The 27,769-nt window shown below is 42.2% G+C and overlaps 1 protein-coding gene across 8 annotated transcripts in view; it reads left to right on the forward strand.

Annotated features, from left to right (window-relative positions):
• Positions 1-17,627: 17,627 nt before the first annotated feature.
• Positions 17,628-27,769, forward strand: part of NCOA1 (nuclear receptor coactivator 1) — a 246,921-nt gene continuing 236,779 nt past the window's right edge. For 6 of the 8 annotated variants that reach the window (XM_053587813.1, XM_053587812.1, XM_053587819.1 and 3 more), the window contains exon 1: positions 17,628-17,961. The gene's annotated coding sequence lies outside the window, so the exon portion shown is untranslated. Of the gene's footprint in view, positions 17,962-18,413; positions 18,554-27,769 lie in introns of those variants that run through there. The other 2 variants (XM_053587816.1, XM_053587814.1) reach the window with 1 other exon arrangement.

The raw sequence follows: 27,769 nt of genomic DNA on the forward strand, positions 1-27,769 counted from the left end.
ACAATGGGGCAAATTTGGGTGAAAGTGGGAGAGATGTCATGAATATTATAAGCTGCCTGTCTCTAACCTTACGTGCTGACTCTGCTCTGGGGATTCCTGCCTTAGCCTCGTGAGATTGAGCAAAAGTGCAGGAACAAACAAACAAAGTCATTTCACTCGAAAGATATTAAGGCATGCTAACACGACCTGAAGTACCCTTGCTGGGCAGAGTGCAGCCCAGGGGGGCTCTGGAGGGACTCTGGGAACAGAAAGCACACAGTGACATTGGAGCACAAAGGCATTGGCCACCTACAGCCTCAGCCCAGGCCTTGACCATGTGGCTGAAGACTTCACCCAGGGTTCCAAAGCCAGAAAATAGGGAATGACAGATTCCATCCACTGCTTGGACAACTATACTATTTTAAGAATTCATTTTTAAAAAGAAGAAGCAGCATACATATGAGAGAAGCACTGATTCCATGTTGTACGTGCTTTCCTCACTCCCAGAGCTACTAGGGAGGAAATCAAAGAGGCCTGTTTCACAAATACTGGAGAGGTGGCAGCACCAGAGAGATAGTAAATGTTATTATTTTTGTTGGCATATTTCCAGCCACCACTCATTCCCACACCTGGCTGTTATGGCCTAGGAAGCAGATCACAAACATATTTTTATCTCCATTATATTATGCAATGAGAAACTGAAGCTTGAGAAATTTAAGTAACTTGCCTAAATTAATACAATTAGGAAGTAGAAGAGCTTGGATTAGGATTTAGTTCTTTTTGGTTTTGAAGCCCGTGCTTTTTCCTCTACATTATTTATTCAACAAACATTTATTGAGTGCCTACTATGAGACAGGCACAAGAAGCAATGGGGAACAGAAAATGTCCCTGCGTAAGTGAACCTTATACCAGTGGCAGAGATTGACAACTGCTCACCAAAACGTGTAGTCCTCTTCTTCCTGTACTCATAATTAAACTGTGTTTCTCAGTTGCCCTTGCAGTGAGGGTTCTAGTCAGTTGGACTCGTGTGGAAATGATGAAAGGCACATCCAGACCTGGCCTGTAAGAACCTTCCTCATTTGTTTCTGTATGCTGAAAGATGACCAGTGTCACCTTGGAGGTCCTGTGTAGAAAAGAGCAGACCTGCCACCACCGATGAGGAACACCTGACCTGGCCTGTTACACAATCAAGAAATCAATTTATATTTTGATAAAAACATTTTTAATGTTTGAGACATTATAAATGTAGGAGTTTATTTTTTATAGCACTTGCTACATCTTAATTAAAGCATAGTCCTATATGAATAGGCACTTAAAATAGTGCTCATTTTACCAAAAGAATTATGGGTAAAATTTCCTCCTATTTATCTGAACTACTTTCTACAGACAACTTTGAAAACCTAGTGGTGTTGGATGAAGACAATCAGCTGCTGACCCCAAGAGGCTGCTGTTGGCTGAATAGGTACTATATAGGTCCCTATGTGAGAAGGGCTGCCTTGGCCTAGCATTGCTCACAACCAAGGGGGTAATTCTACCCAAGTCTGGTTTTGCATTAACCACCCCACTTTCCAAAAAGACTTGATGCTTTACCCTCTAACCTATCAGTTATGATAAAGGTGACATTTAAACCTCTTTCTGGTAATTCTTTTGTCTTTTTTTTTTTTTTTTTTTTTTTTTTGAGGCAGAGTCTTACTTTGTCACCCTGGGTAGAGAGCAGTGTGGCATCATGGTACCTATTTGGCAACCTCAAACTGTTGGGCGCAAGCCATCCTCTTGCCTCAGCCTCCTCAGCAGCTAGGACTACAGTCGCCCACCAGCAAGATGGGGTCTTGCTCTTGCTCAGGCTGGTCTCCAATGCCTGAGCTCAAGCAATCTATCTACCTTGGGCTCCCAGAGTGCTGGGATTACAGGTGTGAGCCACCATACCCAGCCAGAAGTTATTTTAGTGGTTCCCTTTGTTGAGAGGAAGTGAATGGGAGAAGGCATAGGGTGACGTTTTGGGTTGCTGGTTGTATCCTATTTCTTAGTCTGAGTTCTAATTACATATATTATTTACTTTGTGAAAATTCACTCATGATTTGTGCACTTTCTATGTGTATTCTAAATTCTATATTATTTCGTACTATGATTAGAAAAATTTCCCCATGATTGCATTGATGTACACAGCTATGATTTAATAAAAAAAAAAGAAAAATTTAAATCTACCAGATCATGTAGACATACTAAAAAGATAATGAGAGCAATTAGACCATTATAGATAAGCTTCACAGTCCATGCATTTATCTTTACCTGTGAGATTCAGTCTTTGGAATGTCAATTCCAAAGGGTAGACTTCGCAGGGGTAAAAGAGTCCTTAAGCAGCATCTTGTCTAATCATCCATCCATACTCTTTTGAGAGTAAGCATCTAAATGGAAATGCCCAGAATAGGCCAGGTGGAGTGGCTTATGCCTGTAATCCTAGCATTCTGGGAGGCCGAGGCAGTTGGATTGCCTAAGCTCACAAGTTGGAGACAAACCTGAGCCAGAGCTAGACCTCATCTCTAAAAATAGCCAGGTGCTGTGGCGGGTGCCTGTAGTCCCAGCTACTCAGGAGGCTGAGGCAAGAGAATCTCTTGAGCCCAAGAGTTTGACGTTGCTGTGAGCTGTGATGCCACAGCACTCTACTGAGGGCAGCAAAGTGAGACTCTGTCTCAAAAAAAAAAAAAGAAAAGAAAAGAAAAAAAGGAGAAATACCCAGAGTAGACATCAACTATATTTTGTCTGCCTAGAATTCCTTCCTTGGGGGGCTGCCCCAGACATCAACTATGTGGTTTTGATATGTTTGTCCGTAACACTCTTCCATCTACCCTCAACATAGAGGTTGATGTTTGATCTTTGGCCAATAACACTTTCTCCCAAGTAATTTAAATTTTGAGTTGAGAAACACAGACACAGAAGGTGATGAATCTACATTATCTAAAAGCAGTGCCATAGAAAGACCATTGTGGTGGCGCCTGTGGCTCAGTGAGTAGGGCGCTGGCCCCATATAGATGGGATGGCGGGTTCGAACCCAGCCCCGGCCAAACTGCAACAAAAAAATAGCCGGGTATTGTGGTGAGTGCCTATAGTCCCAGCTACTCAGGAGGCTGAGGCAAGAGACTCGCCTAAGCCCAGGAGTTGGAGGTTGCTGAGAGCTGTGATGCCAGGCACTTTACCAAGGGCGATAAAGTGAGACTTTGTCTCTAAAAAAAAAAAAAGAAAGAAAGAAAGAAAAGAAAGACTATTGTAAGTCCTGTTATGGAGATTCCTGAAACTTGTTTGGTTTTAGCCTCTTGAAGCCAAATGATCCAACAAATCTTTTTATTTTCTGACCTAACCCTGTATCTTTCCCATGAATTTATTTTTGTCTCAGTAGCAAGAATATGTTTCCATTGCTTTCAACCAAACACTTGATCCAGCATTACATTCTTAACCTACAAGGGTTAGAAATTCAAATCTCTTTGTTCACTCATGAATTATTAGGTTGCATGGAAGTGATTCACATTGGCAAAATGCATAGGAATTTGATATATAAACCATGACATTAATATATTCCTTTATTATAGGAGATATTCATAATCTAAGGATGAAAGAAATAATTTTGTAGAAGGGATTTATTTCATAGTTGACATTTATTGAGTAAGCACAGCTTTTTAGGAACTACGGTGGGTAAAGAAAAATCTAACTGGGTATTTCCAAAAGAATTTCATTACTTTCAAATCTTGCCTTGATGTGTTATCTTTTCTGACTCTAGTCCTACAGTGCTACTTCATTCATTTTTCCAAAATCTCATTTTTTTGGCCTCTGGGTCAACAACCTTCACAGTGACCCCTCATCATCTACATATTGTCCAAAATGCTTCCATCCTCTTAATGGAACTCTCCCTGTGCCTAGCCAAGGCTCCTGTAAAGCTCTTATGTTATACTTGGGGCCCCAGGGAGTTGTTCCAGGTATTGCTTCCCTCTTCTCTTTCAAAGCCTGATCTGCCTGAGCACCTCTAGGTCAATCTGGTTACCACATAACTTGTTCTGCCTCTCTGATTCTTTTATCTTGATCTTAGCCACGCCACGCTTTGCTGTCTTTTAATTTCCTCCACCCTATACTTTGCAAGTCTGTGTGCCAATTTTTCCTTCCCTCTCTTCCTGCCTCAGTTCCCAGATCTAGTAGGTAATGGTAGAGAAGGGAGTAAGAACAAAGGTCATGTCCTGAGTTCTTTCTTTCTTTTTTTTTTTTTTTTTGTAGAGACAGAGTCTCACTTTATGGCCCTCGGTAGAGTGCTGTGGCCTCACACAGCTGACAGCAACCTCCAACTCCTGGGCTTAAGCGATTCTCTTGCCTCAGCCTCCCGAGTAGCTGGGACTACAGGTGCCCGCCACAACACCCAGCTATTTTTTGGTTGCAGTTTGGCCGGGGCCGGGTTTGAACCCGCCACCCTTGGTATATGGGGCCGGCGCCTTACTGACTGAGCCACAGGCGCCGCCCCCATGTCCTGAGTTCTAAGACTGGCATTCAAAATTCTCCAAAATGGGGCGGTGCCTGTGGCTCAGAGGGGTAGGGTGCCGGTCCCATATGCTGGAGGTGGTGGGTTCAAACCCAGCCCCAGCCAAAAAAAAAAAAAAAAAAATTCTCCAAAATGCTGTGTATTTTCTTTACACAAACATGTCACTCTACCTGGAACAACTATGTACTCTCTTGTTAATTGTGAATACAGAATTTTCAACCCTCTGCCTTTGGTTACATTGGTCTCTCTTCTAGGAATGCCCTCTACTTCTTCTCTTCCTTTCTGAATCCTAACCATCTTTCAAGACCTGGTCTGGAAGCACTGTGCAAATCTTCCTACAAACCCCTCAGCGTTCAAGGGATTATAATCCCCTCTCCTGGTGTTATTATCAGTTGGCAACTTCTCGAAGCTTAGTTTTCTATCATTGGTCTTCTATGTCACAGAATTTTCTCTGAAAGTCTTTTCTGTAGCTAAGTCTTGCTGAGTACTGGTCTATTAGGTACATGGTGAGAGTGGGGATAGTGGTAGGCTGGTGAAGGTAGTTGGCATATCGCTTAATGAAGGGGAGGTCTCATCTAGGTGCTTTTAGCTCAAGAGCTAGATGAGTCAAAGACAACAGAGATCAAGACACATGTCCATAGAGGGATTCCTGAAGTCTGGAGGAAAAGCTGAAGGAAGAGTGAATAAGGCCCTGATCTACTAGATGGAGAAGCATTAGGCTAAGAATCCCTGGGGAAGACATTGGTCTGGTACCATTCAACATTGCTTTGCATGCTCTTTCTTCCACCTAGTAAGAGCCTTTTAAAAACTTAGCACTAGGGCGGCGCCTGTGGCTCAGTGAGCAGGGCGCTGGCCCCATATACCGAGGGTGGCGGGTTCAAACCCAGCCCCAGCCAAACTGCAACAAAAAAATAGCCGGACGTTGTGGCGGGCTCCTGTAGTCCCAGCTACTTGGGAGGCTGAGGCAGGAGAATCACTTAAGCCCAGGAGTTGGAGGTTGCTGTGAGCTGTGTGACGCCACGGCACTCTACTGAGGGCAATAAAGTGAAACTCTGTCTCTACAAAAACAAAAAACAAAACAAAAAAAACTTAGCACTAGGCTGGGTGTGGTGGCTCACGCCTGTAATCCTCATACTGTGGGAGGCCGACGCGGGTGGATTGCTTGCACTCATGAGTTTGAGACCAGCGTGAGCAAGATCAAGACCCCATCTCTAAAAATAGCTGGGTGTTGTGGCAGGGGCCTGTAGTCCCAGCTACTTGGGAGGCTGAGACAAGAGAATTGCTTGAGCCCAAGAGTTTGAGGTTGCTGTGAGCTATGATACTACAGCACTCTACTGAGGGCAACAAAGTGACTCTGTCTCAAAAAAAGCAAAAACAAAACAAAGAAAACTTAGCACTGTTGGTCTTTGAGCATCAGTATAAGTGACAACCATATGCAGTCCTGATTGTTGCAGCCACACTGGTCATTGAGGTCTGTTGGTCAGCTTTTGAGTTACACCAGGTATTAAATATTTTGAATATCACCTGTGTATATATTTATAATTTCACTATCTTCTTTTGTTAAATTTCCGTCAAGGGCACCAGCTACTATGCTAGTCATATAAAGATTTATATGATAAATTTTATTTGGCATTCACAACTCAGCATGATAAATAATTTTATGCAGTGGTGTACAGTTCTAATTAACATTAGCACTGAAGTCACCAGGACTGTCAGTTTCTTTATATGGCAGTGACCATTGACAATTTGTCTTGGTTTCTTGGATGTCATCCAGTACATTGGCCAGAGGCCAAAGCAAGAAGCTGTGTTATATAGCAACCTCCTCTTACCTCTGTTTTCTTTTTTAAATTTGAACCTAAATTTTTTCTTAGTACATAAGTACATTGGGAGGTCCCCTTATTCATTCGTTCATTTATTTCTCCAGCAAATATTATAGAGTGCCTACTATGTGCCAAGTACTGGACACAAAGGTGAGCAAAACTTGATGTGCTTTTTGTCTTAAGTTTAGAGTCAAATAGATAGCTAATGGCAGAATAAGCCAAGAAGTCATGTGCCCACTATGGCTTTAATCTCGTCCCCTTCCATTTCCCCTAAATCAATTATTTTCATTTCTTGCAACCATGGTCTTTTCTAATAGATGATTTTCCCCTCTGCCCACCATTATATTCATATCTCCCTTACATCATTTTTCTTAGATCATTTCTTTAATTTTTTAATTTCAGATTCATATAAGGGTACAAATGATTAGGTAACAATGTTTGCATTTGTTAGGTAAAGTCCCTGTTGTGGTTGTGTCCTCCACCCAGGAAGTGTGTCATATACCCTTACCTGGTGCCCATTAGGTGGGAGCACACTCATCCCCCTCTCTCCTCCCCAACTTGAAATGAATTGAATTTATCTGTTGTGTGGGAATGCATTAGTTTGTCTACTGGCTACATACCCTGTTTCCCCGAAAATAAGACATACTCTGAAAATAAGACCTACTTACAGGAAAGATAAGACGTTCCCTGAAAATAAGACCTAGCGCATCTTTGGGAGCACACCTTAAAATAAGACACTGTCTTATTTTCAGGGAAACAGGGTAATAGTATTGAGTACATTGGATACTTGCTTTTCCATTCTTGTGATACTTTACAAAGAAGAAGGTATGTCTCCCTTACACTGATGTAATAAACCTCTTATCTTCATTTCAGTTCTTGATTACTGTCTTTTCTCCCTGTCAATAGACTTCCCAAGGAAGTCAGCCTGGACCCCTCCTTGCTCACTCCTTAACCACTTACAATCCTGCTTCTACCTCTATGTGTCTGGGCTTTTAGGTGATTTTATTGTTCCGTGCATTATTTCTATTTGTTTAACTGAGGGTTCTCTTTCTTTTCCATGCTAACAGAGAGTAGCAGGCAAGAAAGTCCTGGGAAATCTGCGAAACTTTGTCCCCAAAACCCTCCCTCCAGGCTCATTTCAGAAAAAAAATGCCTCCTGTAGGAAGCAACTCACTATTATTTATTTATTTATTTATTTATTTTGAGACAGAGTCTCACTTTGTCACACCCTGGTAGAATGCCATGGTGTCATAGTTTACTCTTGGGTTCAGACTCTTGGGCTCAAGTGAGTCTCTATTATTTTTTTGAAACATAGTCTCACTCTGTTGCCCAGGCTAGAGTGCCATGGCACCAGCTTCGCTCACAGAAACCTTGAACTCCTGGGCTCAAGTGATCCTTTGCCTCGGCCTTTCAAATAGCTGGGACTACAGCTATGATGCCCAGCTAATTTTTTTTATTATTCTTAGTAGAGATGGAGTCTAACTCTTGCCCAGGCTGGTTTTGAGCTCCTGAGCTCCCACCATCCTTTGCCTCAGCCTCCCCCACAGTGCTAGGGTTACAGGTGTGAGGCACTGCACCCGGCCTCACTAACCATTTGGCCTTGGATAAGTCATTTAATCTCTCTGAGTTTCAATTGTTTTATTTGTAATTTGAGTAAGTTGTACCAAGAGTCCTTTCTTGACTTAGCAGTTTGTAGGTATAGGAAACTCATTCTGATAGACGAGGAAAAGTGTCAAGGGAAAGAGCATCCCCAATGTCCTCTGATCCCAGGGACAATAGGAAAGCAAGGAGAGGGCAAACTCCCCACTAGATCATAAAAAAGGGTAATCAGAGAAGGAAGCAAGGAGCAGAGGGGTGAAAGGGACTCTTTCCTGAAACGACATAGACACTCATCGAATGAGAAGGTAGGTGCAGGCTCTGAGCCTGTGCACCCATAATATGATGACCTTGAAGTATACCCGTGACCCATGCTTGCTCTATGAACTGAAATACGTACATCTCGTCTCCCCAAATAAAGATATGCGGCACAATCACCAACTATTGTGGTCCGTTGAACACCTTGAACTTCCCTGTTAGAAGGTGAGTGTTTTGAAGACAGGGAGCCTCTCTTTTCAGTTTTTATAGGATAGCTTTCCAGGCCTCTGTAGGAAATAGACTCTCAGTTTGTTAAATTGGAGTGAAGAATATTCTTAGATTTTATTTGGCTTGATACTGAAGGGAAATTCTGAGAGTGCTTCAGAGTGCTTAATACTTTGAATGATTTTAGCATTAATGTTTGTGCTTTATATGGTCTGCCTTTATGAAAACTGTCCTCATTTATTTACTTATTTATTTATTTATCTGTTTCTTCTGCAAGTGAAAGCTTTTGAGGACAGAAAATTTCCACTGCATTCCCAATCCTTAAAATAATGTTTGGCTCATAGTGGGCTTTTAATAAATGTTTACCGAATGACTGCAGGAATAAATCTGTGGGTAAAATCCCTACTTATGACTATTGCATTTGAGAACTCAGGCCTGCCCACTTGCTTTTGGGATTGAGGGAGTACAGCTGTGAATTTCTCCTTCTCTGGTTTCTCCTGAGGTACCTCTGCCTCAGTGGCAGAATTTGGGTAGCTCTGGAAGGTGAGCGGAAAAGAGGAGAGAGAGTGGGCCTTTGTCACTACGTGGTCGCCCAGGAGTTCCACTACTGCCTGCGTGAACCTTGTGCTGTCTGCAGCTCAGTAGTGCCACGGGAGTGTGGAGGTTTGGCCAGGGCATGGCTAGCCCTGTATGAATTGTCTAAGGGGTCCCTCAGGAAGCCCTGCCTGGGGACTCTTCATAGGGCACTAACGGGCACCACCAGGAACTCTCACCCAAGGTATTGGCTACCGAGGTAGGGCCTGTTTCACAGCACCAGCAGCTGGGAGGGCCCATCTTCACAAGAAAATTCAGTCCTTAGTGGTAAACAGAGATATGAAGGAATGAATGAATTGGTGGATCATTATCTGTTTAGTTGCATCAGTGTATAAAATGCGGAAGTGGGAGTTCTTCTGAAACCAAATCTAATGAAGAATAAGACTATCAGCTTTGGGCTGGACACAGAGGGCCCCACCTTCTGGGAGAGCACAGGCTGTTGGAATCCAAGGATGGGGAAAGGGCATCATCCTAGCAACCATTCCTGTTGCTCTGAGACAGACTGGCTGAACTAGGAAACGGGGTAAAGTTCATCTCCAGTGGCCTCTGCCTTCCTTTCTGTGACACTTACCTTTTTCAGTGACTCTACCCCCCCAAACTGGGAAGAAAATCATCTGACTGAACTCATGGGAAGTCTAAGGCACAAGTAATTTGCTCCTCTTCCCATAAGTATTTGAATGTTGAAAGAAGCCGCTCAAATTAGCAAAGCTATCAGTATAGCTTTGATTTGATAACTCCTTTGAGGCACAAATTCCAAGGTAAGCAAGAGGGGAGAGAAGCATCCCAAATATTCAATAGGAAGATGGTGAAATCAATAAAATTGAATGGTTGTATAACCCCTAAAACCCAAGAAGCTTGAGGCATATATATAAATCTATAAGAAATGTTGAGCTGGGCATGGTGATATGTGCCTGTACTCCCAGCTGCTCAGGAGGCTGAGGCAGAAGGATTGCTTGAAGCTAGGAGTTCCAGCCTGTAGTGTACTATAATAATGCCTGTGAATAGCCACTCCAGCCTGGGCAACATAGTGAGATCCTGTATCTAAAAGAAAAGAAAAGAAAAGAAATAATGTTCAAAAATAAAACTAGAAAAAAAAGAATAAAAAAGGGCGGTGCCTGTGGCTCAAGGAGTAGGGCGCCAGTCCCATATGCCAGAGGTGGTGGGTTCAAACCCAGCCCCGGCCAAAAACCACAAAATAAATAAATAAATAAATAAAACTAGAACATAAAATATTTATGTATCAATTACATGTCTAATGACTGATGTGTAAAAATATATTCACATTTATACACTAATAAGGTATTCTATATCATTAATCTGTGTCTAGCTCAATGCCTTGTACATAGTAGATATTTAGTAATGTTTATTGAATGAACCAGAAGTAAATTTAGAAAATGCTTGATATTTATAGTCCCCAGAATTATTTTATCGTAAAGCTGCTTACATGCATAACAAAAGAAATTTTATAAAGAAGATCAACTTTTCAATTTCCTGTGTAGGAAAGGAAAAGAAGAAAACACCAAAATATTAACAGTAGTGGTGTGTGAGTCATGAGCCATAGGTAATTTCTATTTCCATTTCCCAGCTTCTCTGTACGTTCTCGATTTTCTACAATAAAGAGAGGAATGATTTGTTTAAAGGATTATCCCGAGATAGCAAGTTACAAACCCAAAGGAATGAATCTCTGTTGTTGAAATTGTAGGCCCTATGGGAAGCTTGGGGGTGGGGATATGTCTGGCATCTCTCAAAGCACACAACACAGGCCACTGCCAATCCAATCCTCCTACATATACAACTGGCTTTGGCATCCAGACTTCAAAATTGAGTTGCAGCCACTACAGCAAGTCTGATTGAAGCCTACATATGTTAGGGAGGCATGCCTGTGTTTTACACCATTAATACTCAGGAAAATAGATTATCTTTAATCTCAGAAGGGTGCAAGGAAAGCATTCATTGCAGTGTGCTTTTAATAGTGAAAAATTTTAAATAACCAATATTTCCATCATAGAGAACACAGTCCCCCAAATTTAGATATAAAAACCAAAGGAATTTTATAGTACCTTTGTCATCTTAGTTAAGGTTAGTGGACATGAATAATGTCCATCCTAGGAGATGTAGGCCAGTTGTTGGAACTAAAAGATATGGAGTGGTCATTCAGGAAAGGAAGACTGTCACATAAACACATTCACACCGACGTTGCAGTCGGGTCCAAGACATATTAGAAGTGCATATGCCACTGGAGAATTCACCACTAAGCAACAAGTAAGATGATATTGCTAAGTAGCTAGTTCTGAAAACTGAATTAACATAGAACCCAAGGATGTTAAAAAAAAAATGCTGCGTAACGTACAGAGATGAAGTTATAGCAACTGATCAACAAGATCTGTTGAAGAGATCAGAAATCCTAATTTTCGATATTGGAATACTGACATCATGTTTTTTATTTGACTTGAAAAAAATCAACTGCCTGGACAATAAGTTTTATAACTCAAATAATAGTTTAGAAGGTACAACAACCGAAAGAAACTCTAAGAAACATAATCCAGCTCTTTTCTGGCTGGAACCATAGAGGGTGTTGAAGAGAAGAAAAAGAAGGTTCCTGCTGTGCCAGAAACCTCTAAGAAAAAGTGAAGGAATTTTGCAGAGCTGAAGATCCAGTGCCTGAGAAGATCAATTGCTCAGAACACGCTTCAAAAGGCAAGAAGGGAGCTCATCTATGAAAAGCAAAGCATTATCACAAGGAATACAGGCAGGCCGATGTGCAGAACTGAGATTGAAATGGCTAAGACGCCAAGAAAAGTAAATGACTTCTATGTGCCTGCAGAACCCAAACTGGCGTTTGTCATCAGGATCAGAGGTTATCAATGCTGTGAGTCCAAAGGTCTAAAAAGGGTTGCAGCTTCTTTGCTTTCACCAAATCTTCAATGGAACCTTTGTTAAGCTCAACAAAGCTTTGATTAACATGCTAAGGATTGTAGACCATATAATGCATGGGGGTACCCAAACCTGAAGACAGTAAATGAGCTTATCTTTAAGTGTGGTTACAGCAAAATCAATAAGAAGTGAATTGTGTTGACGGATAACAGTTTGATTGTTCGATCTCTTGGTAAATATGGCATCATCTGGATGGAAGATCTGATTCATGAGATCTATACTGTTGGGAAATGCTTCAAAGAAGGAAATAACTTCCTGTGGCCCTTCAAGTTATCTCCACGGGGTGGACTGAAAAGAGATAACCCACTTTGTAGAAGGTGGAGATGCAGGAAATAGGGAAGACCAGATCAACAGGCTTATTAGAAGAAAGAACTAAGGAATCTACCATGATTATTTCTGTAATCTGCTCAATTGATAAATAGTGAGTGCTTTCAAAAAAAGGAGAAACAATCCAAAATCAGTATCATGTGTTGGCAAAAACCATTCGATTTGCTTAAAAAGAGCTCCCTTGACAAAATTTTTTTTTTTTTTTTTTTGTAGAGACAGAGTGTCACTGTACCGCCCTTGGGTAGAGTGCCGTGGCGTCACACGGCTCACAGCAACCTCTAACTCTTGGGCTTCCGCGATTCTCTTGCCTCAGCCTCCCAAGCAGCTGGTGCCCGCCACAACGCCCGGCTATTTTTTTGTTGCAGTTTGGCTGGGGCTGGGTTTGAACCCGCCACCCTCGGCATATGGGGCCGGCGCCCTACTCACTGAGCCACAGGCGCCGCCCTCCCTTAACAAATTTTATTTTTAAATTGTTAAAAAGAAATTTTTAAGATGATCCAAACAAAACTCTTTGTATATGTAACACCTACTTTTACTTAATGACACATGCTTTAGCAGAGTTCAGATGCAGTTTAAAGTACAGCAGAATTTTGGATACTCCAAAGCATGGCTGTGTGTAAAGGGGTCAATATCTAGTCTGGATTGCAAAGTGCGGTCAGACCTGTTGTTCGATAACAATGAAGTTAAGATAGAGATAAAATGCTGTTTCCAGAAACTTTTTATCCCCAGGACTGTGCCTAGGTTGTAAATTAAGGCTCCATCTTTGTCAAAAAGGAGTTTGAGTTCCCAGCCAAGAGAGGGATCCTTCAATTCTTACTGATATATTTACAAACACCAAGGTTTCCAATATCTATGATTTTAGAGGACAAAGATTCTGAGTAGGAAAGCAGCGTTAATAAGAAAGCAATAGAAGCAGGGTGGTATTTTGATACTTTACAGTTGTAGTACGTCCTTAGGAGACACTGCATACTGTTAACTTTGCAGCTGGATTTATCTGTGCCTCTTATTCTAGCTTGATGAATAGTTAGGCAGATTTTTACCTTCTCAGTGTGAGGTATTTTTTTAAATTTTTTTTATTTTTAATTTCAGCTTCCTTGTTCATTCTTCTTTGTTTGAAGTACTCTTTTTTGTTGTTCATTTTCTTCTTCCTCTGACGATGTTTTTGATGTTAGTAGAGACGGGTCTTACTCTGGCTCACTGATGTTCATACTGGTCTCGAACGTCTGAGCTCAGGCAATCCACCCGCCTCGGCCTCCCACAGTGCTGGGACTACAGGCATGAGCCACCACGCCTGGCCATGTGTGAGCTATTTTTTACTTTCTCATGGGGAATCCTAAATTTCTAACACTGCAGGGGATCCTTTGTATACATTATTTAATTTAATCTTTGTAACAATCCTTTGCGACAAGTGCTAGCATCCTATTTTATAGATTGGAACACTGAGGCTTGGAGATGTTGAAGTTGTTTGTACAAGGTCAAACAGCTATTAAGTCATAGCCATTTCAAATTTGGGTCTGCCTAATGCTAAACCTAGTCTTCTTAACATTTATACTTCAACAAAATATGGAAAGAAATTAAAGACTATTCAAAATAAAACTGACAAAATCCAGAGCTGGTTATTTCTGGGGAAGTGGCAGGCTCATGCACTGTAGGTACGATCATAGATTGGTAGGACCAATTTTTCTGGAGGTCAGTTTGATAAATATGTAGTAAAAGATTAAAGATGTGCTCTTTCAGATAGCAATTAATCTTCTAGGAATTTAAAAGACTAATTTGCAAACTGCACAGAGGCATACATTAGACTTATAGCATGATTTACAAAAATAAACACATAATAAATAGAAACAGTATAAATATTTTTAGTAAGGGACTGGTTAAGTGGCTAAAAACATATATAATGCATGAGTATGTGGCTAGGCATGGTGGCTCAAGCCTGTAATTGTAGCACTTTGGGAGGCCAAGAAGGTGGGAGGGTTGCTTGAGGTCAGGAGTCCAAGATCAGTCTGGGCAATAATGAGATCTCTTCTCTACAAAAGTTAAAAAAATTAGCCTGGGATGGGGGCTCATGCTTATAGTCCCAGCTGCTTGGGTGGCTGAGGCAGGAAGATTGTTTGAGCCCTGCAATTCGAGGCTGCATTGAGCTATGATGGCGCTACTAAACGCCACCCTGGGTGACAGAGCAAGATCCTATCTCAAAAAAGAAAAGAAAAAAAGGTATTCAACTATTAATGATGAAAATACATTGTATAGTAAAAGACACAAGATTATTATTATTTTTTTTTTGCAGTTTTTGGCCGGGGCTGAGTTTGAACCCGCCACCTCAGGCATATGGGGCCAGTGCCCTTTGAGTCACAGGCGATGCCCCAAGACACAAGATTATTGATGAGAATTTATAGTGTGATTTTATTTTTATGTAAAATTGAATACACATACTATATAAAGATACATAAAGTGATGTGTGGAAAGATGTTTTTCCCTGGCTTTATGGAATTTAATTTTTTACCTTTTTGGTGCTTTTCACTATTGTCTGAATATTTTATGAATCTGTATCATTATTATAAAACAAAAACAATTAAAAAAAGAGAGTGTCAAAGTTAAATCAGTTCTTGCCTCAGTAACTGGAGTGATTTCATGTACTCTAGCCATATGTTTTATAGAATTGGAAATCTATTATGCCTTGGAGAAAGTTCAATCGGTATATTATAAGGATTATTATTAACATACAGGTCAATAGGGCCTGGTCTGAAACCAATCCCATCTGCACTATAAATGTTAAATGCTGCCTTTACATTTTCATTAATAAAAAAAATCTCTTCAAAGCACTTTCATTTAGTTGGGATCAGTCCTACTAGTTGATTGGCATTGTACTTTGGGATTAAAGCAATTTCCACATACGTAGCTAACATAAATGAATTTCAGAAAGGCTACTATACAGTTCAGGAAGTAAATCTAATCAATTTTTGCTCCTCTTATTTAGAGTTTCTGGGAGGGTATTAATTGGAGTTAAGGGAGTGGGTCTTTTTAGTGAAAGGAGACAGTGCCTGAGAGAAGTTGAATATGACCAGAGAAAAGATGACAAATTGGAGATATAAAAGGGTATTATAATTGCTTTAGAAAGTGATCATGACTTGAAGAGGAAGAAGAAACAAGTCAGAGTCTCACTTAAGAAGTAATACCACCCTAGAAAAGGAATTCTTTCTTTAGCATCCGTGAATGATTATGGCAATATAAATAATACCTTAAGTTTCATTCATCACTTAACAAAATCTTAGCACTGTGTGTCTTGAGGATGTTTTAAGGATAATTAAGAGACTAGGCTACAGAGGGTGGGGGCTGGAAGGAGATGCAGGAGTTAACAATTGAGGCTGTGGAAATAAACAGGGTCAACCTGAGTGAGAGGAGAGGAAGAAAATAAAAAAAACATCGTGGAGTCCACCATCTTATGGCCTTGTAAAAAAGAAAGCAGCCAAGAAAAGTATTATAGAAGGGAAGTTCAAAAAATGGAGAGAGACAGGAATGATGTTGAAGACAGGGAAGGAGAGGAGAGTTTCAAAAAGGAGCTAGCATTATCAAGTACTGTTGAGAGGAGGCCATGTGAAGGGAGGATTGAAATGTCCACTAGATTCGGTGTTCGGCAGTTACTAGAGTCCAGTAACTGCTGAATACCAAATATTCAGTAATAACTAGTAACTAGATGTTACTAGACAGGAACATCTTCAACAGGTGGCTCATTTGTGGGTACCAGAGGCCAGAACAAAGGTACTTTTGCACAGTCTGGATTGGACTAGACTGCCAAGTAGATCTTGCAGAGGGGGATTAACCTGGTGAATGTCTGAGATACATACTCCTGCTATTATTTCTAGCTATTGTCAGGCGAGAGAGGAAGGGGATGGGGGCTCCTCCAACCCCAATAATAACTGGAGGTGGCTAGAAGTAATGCTAATGCAGGTGAGGGCTAGAGCTCAGGAAATGTACCTAGGGCTACTGTAGTAGATCTTTGACAAGAAATCAATGGAATGAATGCACATAAATGAAGGAATATATGAATGGATGTGGGAGATAGGCTAGAGGTGGTTTGATTAGCATGACCAGGACAGGTAGAGGATGGTAATATAGCATATAGCAGTGAACAACGGACAGAGTACCTACCTATGGAAGAAGTTGCCAGCTGTTTGAGAGAGGTGCCAGGGAGGTTAGTGCTTTTTTTTTTTTTTTTTTGAGGCAGTCAGGTTTCAGTTAGGAGAAGGTTGTGAAGGGCTTAGGGATTTATGGAGATTAACTTCGGGTAGAAAATACATGAAGAGAAAAGGCAGAAAATCTTGGAAGACAGCATCAGCAGAACAGGATTGAAGAAGGTTAAGAGCACTAAATGGGGATACGAATGCAGGAAAAGAAAGGATGCATGTACGCTTTACGGAGCACAGCCATTGACTAATTCGTCCTTAGGACAACCCAGGAAGAGTGACAGATATTACATTGCCAGCATTTGGGATGAGGGATGCGGTCCAGATAAGGCTATCAACACGGCTCAGAGAGGCTGTTCAGCCGCTGTTTGATTCCTCTAGTGACAAGGAACGTTCTACTTTTGCAAGTAGCACTTCTATTATAGAATAAGGAAAAAAGGTAGAAAAGAAGAAAGGTGTGGCCCCCTTGAGGGGAAAGATCTGTGAATGACAGACATTTTAGGCAATTCATGGAATTGCAGATCCAGACTTGTCAGTCATCTCTTTTCGACTGTAAAACGAAGGGGGCAGATGATCTTTCTTTTTCCCTTGTCTAATAGCCTGTGAAATCATGTAGGCAACTACCTCCCAATTTTACAGAATAAAAAACGAGGCCCGCGGGACTTGTCTTGCTCAAAGTAATGCAACACATTAAAGGCAGGCAGGCCCAGAACCGACTCTTCCCCGGTCTGCTCGGCCTCTGACGCTTCACAACGCTCCCAGAAAGATAAAGAACAGCGGGAGGCTGCAGGCTGGGCGGCCTAGCTCTCGGCTCGCAGGGGTTCGAGGCCGCTTCCCCGCAGCAGTCAGAGGAACGCCCCGAGGGGAGTGAAGGGAGGGGAAGAGTTCTGGAGGGGAGGGGACGAGTTCGGGCCTCCTTTCCCACACTTCGTTAGGACGCGGGCTGGGGCGGACCTGCGGCCGGCAGAGGGCGCGGGGCGGCTCCGCGGGCCCTGCGGGCGGGTGGCGCACTACCCTGGACGCGCCGTCGGAGCTCTCGGACACCCGGTCGCGGCGGCCCGGGCGACCCGAACGGGCAAGGGAAGCGCGGCAGGAGGGCGGGCGGCGGGAGCTGGCGGGGCGGGGCGGGGCGGGGCGCGAAGGGGGCGGGGCCGCGAGCGGGGGGCGGCGGCGGCTGCGGCCGAGGAGGAGGAGGAGAACATGGCGGCCGCGGAGAGCGGCTGAAATGCTTGTTCTTCAGGCCAGGCGAGAGGGACGCTGACGCGGTTCGCCGAGCCCTGTTCTCCGACGGCTGGACAGCGGCTTTGAGCGCCTCAGCCGCTTGTTTGCCGTTGCTCCCTCGAGCAGAGTCTGTGCCAGGTTCGTTCTGCATCCCCCTACGGGGGGACCCCTGCTCCAGAGGAGGGGGCCAGGGAGCCGCGGCGGCGGCCGCCTGGGCCCCGGGAGCTGGGCGCCTGGCTCGAGGAGCAGCAGAGGCCGCAGCGGTGCCGCCACGGTGAGCGCGGCCCAGAGGCGGCGGCGGCAGGTGAGTGGCGGGCGGCGGGCGCGGAGCCTCCGGGTGGGTGCAGCTGTCACGAGCCGCGCGGCCGCCGAGGCCCTAGGGGGCGGGGAGCAGCTGGCGCCCCTCCGCCCCCTGCTCTCCTTTCTCTTGGATCCGTCTCCCCCTCCCACTTTCCCCGAGTTCCCCTCTTGGCCTGGCGCGGCTGGAGGGGGCGGAGGTCGCAGCTGTCACGGGCACCAGCTGGGGGCTGCTCCCCGCTGAAGGAAATCGCTGCTGCAGCGACTTCTCTCCGCCTCTTTTCCAGTTGCCCTAGTTAGCGCGGAGAGGGCGAGCATCCGCGGAGGTTGCGCGAGGCTGCGCGGCCGCCGGCCGGGTGTGGGGAGCGGGCGCCCGGAGCCGCCGCCGAGAGGGGGAGCCGGAAGTCGGCGCCGGCGCCCCTCTGCCCCGACGAGCGCCGTGACCTTGGCCAGCCCGCTAACCTCTCTGAGTCTTGTTTGCCCGGACCGCGAAATGGGGGTGATCGTGGCATGCCTTTCCGCCAGCTCAGCCTTCGACCGCGCTTCTATTTACCCCGGTGCACTTGCATTTCTCCCTCCTTCGGGGAAGGGCTTTGAAGGTAGCGTTGGGAGGGATAAGTGAGATTTTCTGTTGCGGCTGGGATTTGGTCCCATTCCTGGGATTTGGCCGAAAAGACCGCGGAAGGGAAGCAAACACGTTGACTAGACGATTGGAAGGAGGGGCAGGTTAGTGGTCAGCGACAATTGGAGTCGCTTTCTAGTCTCTTGGAAAAGCCAGGGAGAAATCGGACTCCCGGGTCCCTGTCTGTAATACCCAGCATTGCTGGCTTTTCTTTTTTTTAAAAGCAGTCACTCTCCTGGGCTAGACACTGCCTAGTCTGAGGAGAGGGAGCCAGAGGAGTTGACCATACTGCCTATGTTTTGTGTGTGTGTGTGTGTGTGTGTGAGACACACACACACACACGCCACGGTGCTGCGGCCAGAGACTTTGGTAGGAAGGAAAACTTCAAACTGGAAGATCTCTTAGCCTTCATACTTGACTCTCTTGGTTCATTGTAGAGGCGTTGAAGAGGCAGGTGTCCTTGTGAAGAAGGTGACTTTTTTTTTTCTTTTGAGATGGCGAGTTTTAATGTCGAGTGTGATGTTGGCGAATGAAGGGTTCTCGAGTGAACTGCAGTCCCAACACCCTCTGTGGATGCCCAGAAGAGTCTCTGTGGCAATTGTTTGCTAGGGCTGGTGCTTGTACTTCAGTGGTTAAGAAATCTTCAAGTGTCTGTGCAAAACATTACTGCCCCAAAGCTTAGATTATATTGTATAGTTGAAAAGATGGATCTCAAGGGTTAAATTTGTTTGAGGTTTGTCTCTTCTGGAATTGGTTGGAGGTTAGACTCAAAAAACCAAAAAGTTGGCCAAAGGGGCCTCTCAGCTTCTTTCACAGAAGCTATAATGTAGTAGGAAGAGGGTCGGATTTCTTCATCTTGAGAATAACGTCAAAAGAAAGTATTTGCTTGGGTCTTTTTGATCTTGAACCAGAAATAGGTGGAGGTTAATTAGTGAGGTTTGATTCAGCTTAATAGGCATTCCTTGAACTGTTTGTCATAAACTAGGTAAAATGGAAGTGTTTCTGTTTTATCGCCTGTACTTTGTGGAAGGGTCTAATTTGGTTTTGTGAACTAATGTCTGAAATGTTTTCTCCCCATTACTTATTTAAAAGACTTTATGTTTTGGGAACAGTGGGTCAAAAAGGAGTTATGAATGGTTTGGAGAGAAAATAGAGGACTTCTATTTTGATTTTTTGTAGATGCTTCACATTTACTTAACCTACATTGAAGTTTGATCTCTAATGTGCAAAACTTGAATTTTACATAGTGTATAGTAAATCTCTTCCTTATTTCTCTCTGAGAGACTCTATAGGATTGTGTCTATTAAATTGCTTTTTGTGTGGTTTAAGCCAAGGGAGTGTTTTAGATCTGCCTTTTGGGTAAGTGGTTTTAGTGGGAAAAAAGAAAGTGCTTGATAGAACTAATGGTGATTGTTCCACTTAAACTGGGATTATATAGACAATGCTTTTTCCTCTCTGTTTCTGCCAACATTTGTTTTTCTTTCTCCCTCAATTCCAGGGTTTCATTTCTAGAAATCTGGGCTGGAAACAGAAGCAGCAGTTTGTATAATCCCAAGAATTTGCTTATGCCAGGAAGCTGTAAGGGTAACATGAAGTGGGTGTGATATAAAGATACTGCTACTACTTAAGACATTTAACTGTTGAGAGAGTGTAAGGTCAAACTTTAATTTTTGTTGAATTTCCTGTTTTCTATGTATGTGTTAATCTTTTAGTGGGCAGGGGATTGAGTTGCTATGGTAGTGACTGATGTACATTGTGAAAGTGTTGGCAAAACTTCATGCTTTTACTCTATAGAGAAGGGTGGTAAACAAGCCTAAATAATTTAAAGATGTTGTTCCCAGAATGGAATGTTCTCTGAATGTCCTCTTGATCCTGCTAATCCAGTGAGCAGTCTTCACTAGGACTAAATGTTGAGTAAATGATAAGGGTAGTGTAGAGGTGCTGAAAGGTAGAATGGGGGAGAGAAGATATTGGACTCGTCTTAAAAATCTTTTCTCTATTGGACTGTGTACCAGACTGTGATTTCTAATCGTTTTTCAAGGACATTTTAGCTCTCACAGCTTGGTTGTCATTCATTTTATATACTTTGTCTTAGAGAAATACTACCTCTGTACTTTAGTTTGTCTTTTTTAACTACATTGTTTAAATGGTATATCTTATAGATTTGGTTGACCTTAAGCCGTATGACTTAACATGGCTTTCATTTTAGGGCAGGTGTGGGAGGTCAATACAAGCACCCCATGCTGAGTAGAATTCCCTAAGAAATAGAGTATAGGAGATCCCAGGATGCTCATTATTGTCTTGCCAATGATTTTTGCCTTCTAAATACATAATCACAGAAATTCTCAGAGGGCCATGAACTGCTTTCCTAGCAGAGGTCCCAAAGTGTTGTGGTGGGTTCCATTTTACATTACCTGCAAATACTGGATGCTGTGGTAGTTGTGGGATTGGATGAAATCCCTGTGTTTCAAGAGTTGGATGACAGAGCACTGTATTTGATCTGGGCTGCAGAACCATACAAATTTCTACCCCACTTATATAACTTTATATAACTTACCTCTCCATTTGGAAAGACTAGAGACTGTAGGATAGGACCTTTTAAAAATTGCTTTTCCCCTAGATTAACCAGTAACTTAGTCCTTGGTCATTGGCCACTAAGACCTTGGGGTCTTTGATCTTTTTCTTTCCATTGGAGGTGAGATCTAGTCATTTAAAATCTTTAATTCTCCCTTTATATTTTAGTTTTAGACATTATGCCTTTTTCTCGATGTATGGTGTGGGAGGTCATAAAATGGCCTAGTGGCAAATAGGTACCATTCTTTTTTTTTTTTTAGGTACCATTCTTGTTTGCTTAAGAAGGAGGTGGTATTTTTTCTACAGCTTAGTTCTAAAAAATGCTTTGTGGGGGTATATGTGTAGTATTTGGATTAGTATAGTATAGATTATATTTCTTCAGCATATATGGCTGAATAAACTAAATTATTACAAAACACACCATTATGTAAGTCCAATTTCATAAGTTCAAATACAGTGAGTTGTTGTGTCAGTACATCCTCCCCTATCATCTCATCTGCAAAATAATGTTTTTGAGATTTCTTGAAGTGATAGGCTTTTAGAAAAGTTTAGTATAGTTATCATATTTAACAGATAAGTAGTTTTTTCCAAAATAGAAGCTATAGTCACTCAAGTTATGAAAGACTTGAAATTAATCAATCTGTCACCTTAGATTTATCTTGTTCTCATTTTCTCAGTTTTTTTTTTTAGATAGTCTATCACTTTGTTGCCCTAATTAGAGTGCCATGGTGCCATAGCTCAGCAACCTCAACTCGTGGGCTCAAGAGATCCTCTTGCCGCAGCCTCCCACATAACTGGGACTACAGGTGCCTGCCACAATGGCCCGGCTATTTTTAGATACCGGCTATTTTTAGAGATGGAGTCTGGCTGTGGCTCAGGCTGGTCTCAAACTCCGGAGTTCATGCAGTCCACCTGCCTCCACCTCCCAGAGTGCTAGGATTATAGGCGTTGGCTTCCCAGAGTGCTAGGATTATAGGCGTGAGCCACCATGCCCAGACCCTCCAGTGTGTGGAGGGCAGGGATGTTTGGCTTTACTGAGTAGCTCTGGACATATAGATTAGACTCATAAAAATAGATGCAAGCACAGAGGTGGAATTCACCTGTTAACAGGACCAGAAGTTTAATAAACACTGGATTATCCAATTTTTCCAGAATGATATTTCATTTTTGCCCTTTTGGCTTATAATTTTGAGGCAATTTTGAAACTTTTTTAGAAATGGAGCTTTAATTTTAGACTGGCAGGAGGTGGTGACCTAGTCTTCCAGATAGTTGATATAACCTTGGGCTGTTTAATTACACTAAACTTAAATTTTTGTATTAAAAATTTAAATAATGTACTTACCCTCCTGTTGTGATCTTTAAATTAACTTTTTGTATAGCATAAGATAATGTTTAACATATGATTGGGTATATTAACATATCAATAGCTAGCTAAAAATGGGCATTTCATTAGCTAATCTATCAACAAATTTCGCATTCTTTTAATTTCTGAGATTTTCTCCTTTATTTAAAGGGAAAACAATCTGATCCTTCTGTCACTTTGCACGTGGAGTAATGGGAGTCACATTGACTCTGTAGGCCTGAGTTTCTTTATCATTAAATGAGCATAATGGTCTGATTTCACACTTCATCTTGTGCTAAAATTTTATGATTTGTAGGTTTATGGCTGTTTGCCTGCATGCATTTGCCTCTCTGATTCATTCTACATATAAATGCTGAAGAAATTTCTTTCTAAAATGTTTTTAGATGTTAATTATTTTTAGTGGAGACTCTTTGTGGGCAAATTTATTGAATGTAAATCATTTAAACTGATTTTATTTTAATTTCCCATTCTGGAAAATTTGCTACAGATGGTATATGCGAAAATGCTTTATAAACTGGAAAGTGCAAAACAAGTGAAGAAAGTGTTATAATCGTCTTTGATTTACATGCTTCATTTTCTTTATTTAGATTTTATTTCCTTATCCTTTATTTTATGTTATTTTTTTGCAGTTTTGTCCAGGGCTGGGCTTGAACCCACCACCCCCAGTATATGGGGCTGGTGCCCTACTCCTTGAGCAACAGGCACCACCTATTTCCTTATCCTTTATGTTCTCTCGACCTTCAGAAAGCTGGTGTGTTTTCCAGGAAGCTTAATTTTTTTTATCACTCTCTTATCATCAGTTACTGTTTGTTCTAATATAACAAATTTCCCTTCCTTTCCTTCCTTTCCCTTCCCCCTTCCTGTTTCTTGCCTTCTTCCCTCTTTCCTTCCTCTTCCCTTTCCTCTTCTTCTTCTTCTCCTTAAAATCCCTTTTCTTCCTGCCTACCTTCCTTCAGAGAGGTTCTTGTTTTAGTGTGTGTTGAATTGATTTTCCTGATTAGATTGGAAAATGCTTGAGATGGCATGAACCACGTTTAGAGTAAAGGAGTCTTAATGGTTGTTTAGTACAGTCTCCTTAATACTATAGATGAGAAAACTAAGTCTAGGCAAATACATTTGGCCTGGGGCTGCTGCTGCTGCTGCTTTTTTTTTTTTTTTGAGACAGAGTCTCACTTTGTTTCCCTCCGTAGAGTGCTATGGTATCACAGCTCATAGCAACCTCTAACTCTTGGGCTTAAGCGATTCTCTTGCCTCAGCCTCCCAAGTAGCTGGGACTATAGGCGTCCACCACAATGCCCAGCTATTTTTTGGTTGTAGTTGTCATTGTTGTTTGGCAGGCCAGGCTGGATTTGACCTACCAGTTCCTGGTGTATGTGGCTGACGCTCTAGCCGTTGGCTACAGGGACTTCTTTTTGAGTTACTTTTTATATTTGAAAGTTATTACAAAGATATTTTAAATTTTAAGAATTCTAGGAGTATTTTTATTTTTTGACCAAAAGTTGACTCTCAAATATTGTAATAAGGCACTAAACAGGAATTAATTAAGACCATTCTCTCAAAAACTACAAAAGAGCCTGGAAAGAAATGTCTGCTTTTCTTTTTGTTTTGAGACAGAGCCTCAAGCTGTCGCCCTGGGTAGGTGCTGTGGCATCGCAGCTCACAGCAACCTCCAACTCCTGGGCTTAAGCGATTCTCCTGCCTCCACCTCTCAAGTAGCTGGAACTACAGGCTCCTGCCACAACGCCCGGCTTTTTTTGGTTGCAGTCATCATTGTTGTTTGGCGGGCCTGGGCTGGATTCGAACCCACCAGCTCAGGTGCATGTGGCTGGCGCCCTAGCCGCTTGAGCCACAGGTGCTGAGCCATTGTCTGCTTTTCTTGTAAGGTCTTCCTTTAGAGTTAGTAAAATATTTGAGTGCTGTGTTTGAGCCAAGTACTGTGCTAGCCCTACATATTACATTTTATTAATGAGGCGACAAGGCTAAGTGAAGTTAAGTGGCTAGTGTAAGAGTGACAGCTTGTAGGTGTTACAGAAGGCATTTGCTAGTCTTCTGACAGGAAATCACATTCATACCTTTAAATTGGCTTTCCTCCAAGCATTGCCCACATTCTAGCCTTCTTTTCCTTTTAGGACTTGCTTTCTGTTCCATACATGTGCTATGGAGACTTGCATTCTCATTCCTTTCTTTTTCTTTTCTTTTCTTTGTTTGTTTGTTTGTTTCTTTTTGTTGAGATAGAATCTCACTCTGTTGCCCCAGGCTAGAATCCCATAGCATCACTGCTCTCAGTAACCTCAAACTCTGGGCTCAAGAGATTCTTCCTTCTGCCTCTACCTCCCAAGTAGCTGGGACAACATGTGCCTGCCACAAGGCCCAGCTAAGTTTTCTATTTTTAGTAGAGATGGGGTCTCACTCTTGCTTAGGCTGGTCTCAAACACCTGAGCTAAAGCAAGGCCTCAGCCTCCCAGAGTGCAAGGATTACAGTCGTGAGCGACCGTGCCTAGCCCAATTTCATTCCTTTCTGATAACCCAGGATCCCCGTATACCAGTCACTTAATGAAAGTGTCACTTTAAGATTCTCATGTTGTTTCTGGTCTCACCTTTGTACTTTAGTATGTTGATTCTTTGGTGCTTCTGTCCAGGTAAGCTTATCTTTGAATGTTTGGTTTTGAATTCTTAGCAATAAAACTCTGTCTTTCAAGTTGTGTTAGTATTTAAATACCTAAAGCTTAGGTTTTTTTGTTTTGTTTTACCATTTGTAACAGATTGCTTGGTCATTCCCTTTGTTTTCACTTGTATTTTGAACGGTTGATCTTATTCTGATAGCTTTAATATAATTGCATTTTAAAATTTCAGTTTGCCTATATGGTTAAAATATTTACATATTTTTACCTAGCACAGATTTGATTGTTTAGCAGGAGATATTCTGAGTGCAAGTGCATGTATAGAAAGATACCACACTATATTTGACTAGATAGTTGAAATGTCCTTGATTTTTGAAAGTGACTATATGTGTATGTGTGGCTATATGGGTATAAGTGACTATATGTGTAACTTACTTTTGAAAGTTTGTTGGAAGGAAATCAGGGAAAAGTTATTTGTTCTGCAAAATCTAAGTCATAACTCCCTGTCTATTTTAAAAGGTACAAGTAGTTTGTAATTGAATTTTTAAGTAGCCACTTGCTCATTCATTCAAGATATAGTTATATGAGCACATTGTTCAAAGTGCTGTGCTGTTTAAAGATAGGGAAATTAACTTATAAGATGTAGATCCTGTTCTTATGGAGATTATGACCATAAGACAAACATACAAATTCCTGTAATACTAATTAAATGTGATGAGAGCAATGAGAAAGGTACTGAAACAGAACTTGGAGGATTCAGGAAGAAAGAGTAGTTACTGTATTTTCATTTGAGAGAGTTCTGGGCAAGTTTCATGGAGGGGCTTGGTGGTAGACAAAGGCATTGAAGGTGAGGTAAGATTTCTGTAAGGTGGGGTGAGGTGAACAGTATATTCAGGAAGACTAAATAGCAAAGATGAAAGACAGAAAAGCTTGGAATTATTCAGGGAGTAATAAAGGGGGAAAGGGCAAAGAGGAGTGGGGCATCCACTGAAGTGGGAGAGGGAAGCAGCTATTCTAGGGGCAGTAGCAAGACTTTGAAGCATTTTAGTGGAGGGAGGTGGTGGCAGTATGTAGTAAGTACGTAGATCTGGATGTAAATGAGAAATGTTAATTTTCCAAATTTATGTGTATCTCTTCTTGGCAGGTTTTATACCTCAAATTTTATATTTTCTTAGTTTTTGAAATGATTCCATATGTAAGGCTTACCACACTGAGAACTTATTCACTCGTTTTTATATATATTTAAAAACAGATCATGTTTTTTTTTTTTTTTTTCTTAGAGATAGAGCCTTGCTATTACCAGCCTGGAGTGCAGTGGCTTGATCATTGCAACCACCAAATCCTGAACTCCAGCAATACTCCCACCATGGCCTCTCACTAAAGTGTGGGGCATATAAAGGTGTAAGCCATCACACCCAGCCCCCATCAGTTTTTTAAAAAAATATGTTAACCCTTGGGCGGCGCCTGTGGCTCAAGGAGTAGGGCACCGGTCCCATATGCCAGAGGTGGCGGGTTCAAACCCAGCCCTGGCCAAAAAAAAAAGATGAAAAAAAAAATATGTTAACCCACAGTGATTTTTAGATGTTGATTTGAATTTATTAAATACATAAATTAATTCTGGGCCAATCAGCACTGCAGTATTCCAACATTCCTCCAGAGTCATTCTGTGCTCTCTGTCAGGTGTACTTTCATGCTTTCTACATGTGCCTTTATTTTGTTCTTTGTACACTTTTATCTATTTTATCTAGATTTTAAAACATTGATTTTTTTTTTTTTTTTTTTTTTTGCAGTTTTTTGGCCAGGGCTGGGTTTGAACCCGCCACCTCCGGCCCCATCGGCGCCCTACTCCTTTGAGCCACAGGCACCGCCCAAAACATTGATTTTTTTTTTTAAAGCCGTAGCTATTCTTTTTTTTTTTTTTGTAGAGACAGAGTTTCACTTTATTGCCTTCGGTAGAGTGCCGTGGTGTCACACAGCTCACAGCAACCTCCAACTCCTCTCCAACTCCTGGGCTTAGGCGATTCTCCTGCCTCAGCCTCCCGAGTAGCTGGGACTACAGGCGCCCGCCACAATGCCCGGCTATTTTTTGGTTGCATTTAGGCCGGGGCTGGGTTTGAACCCGCCACCCTCGGTATATGGGGCTGGCGCCCTGCTCACTGAGCCACAGGCGCCGCCCTAGCCGTAGCTATTCTTTAAACCAGTGGTTCTCAACCTTCCTAATGCCGCGACCCTTTAATACAGTTCCTGTGGGTAACGACCCACAGGTTGAGAACCACTGCTTTGAACAGTATTAGCATTTGGCATTCTTTAAGGTGATACAGTGGCTTGTTTTTGCAGTGTGAAAAATATCTCCTTGTATTATTATGTCTGATTATATAAAGTGAGGTTGGTCAAACAAGTTGGAAGCCCATGGTTCCCATTTATAGTACATGATTTATTTTACTGATTTATTTATGCTTTATCATGTTCCTAAAAGGATTTAGGGCAGGATGTGTCATGAAGAGTGTTGGTCCTTGTTCCAGCCCTGTCCATTATTTGACCAAAGCCCCTAGCCAGCATTACACTGAAGGAACAGAGTTAAGACAGCTGGTGTCACAAAATGTGCTGTGGTGTATCTTTTGACACTGATGGTAAT

Source organism: Nycticebus coucang, chromosome 4, assembly GCF_027406575.1.
Source record: "Nycticebus coucang isolate mNycCou1 chromosome 4, mNycCou1.pri, whole genome shotgun sequence".
Taxonomy (NCBI): Eukaryota; Metazoa; Chordata; class Mammalia; order Primates; family Lorisidae; genus Nycticebus; species Nycticebus coucang.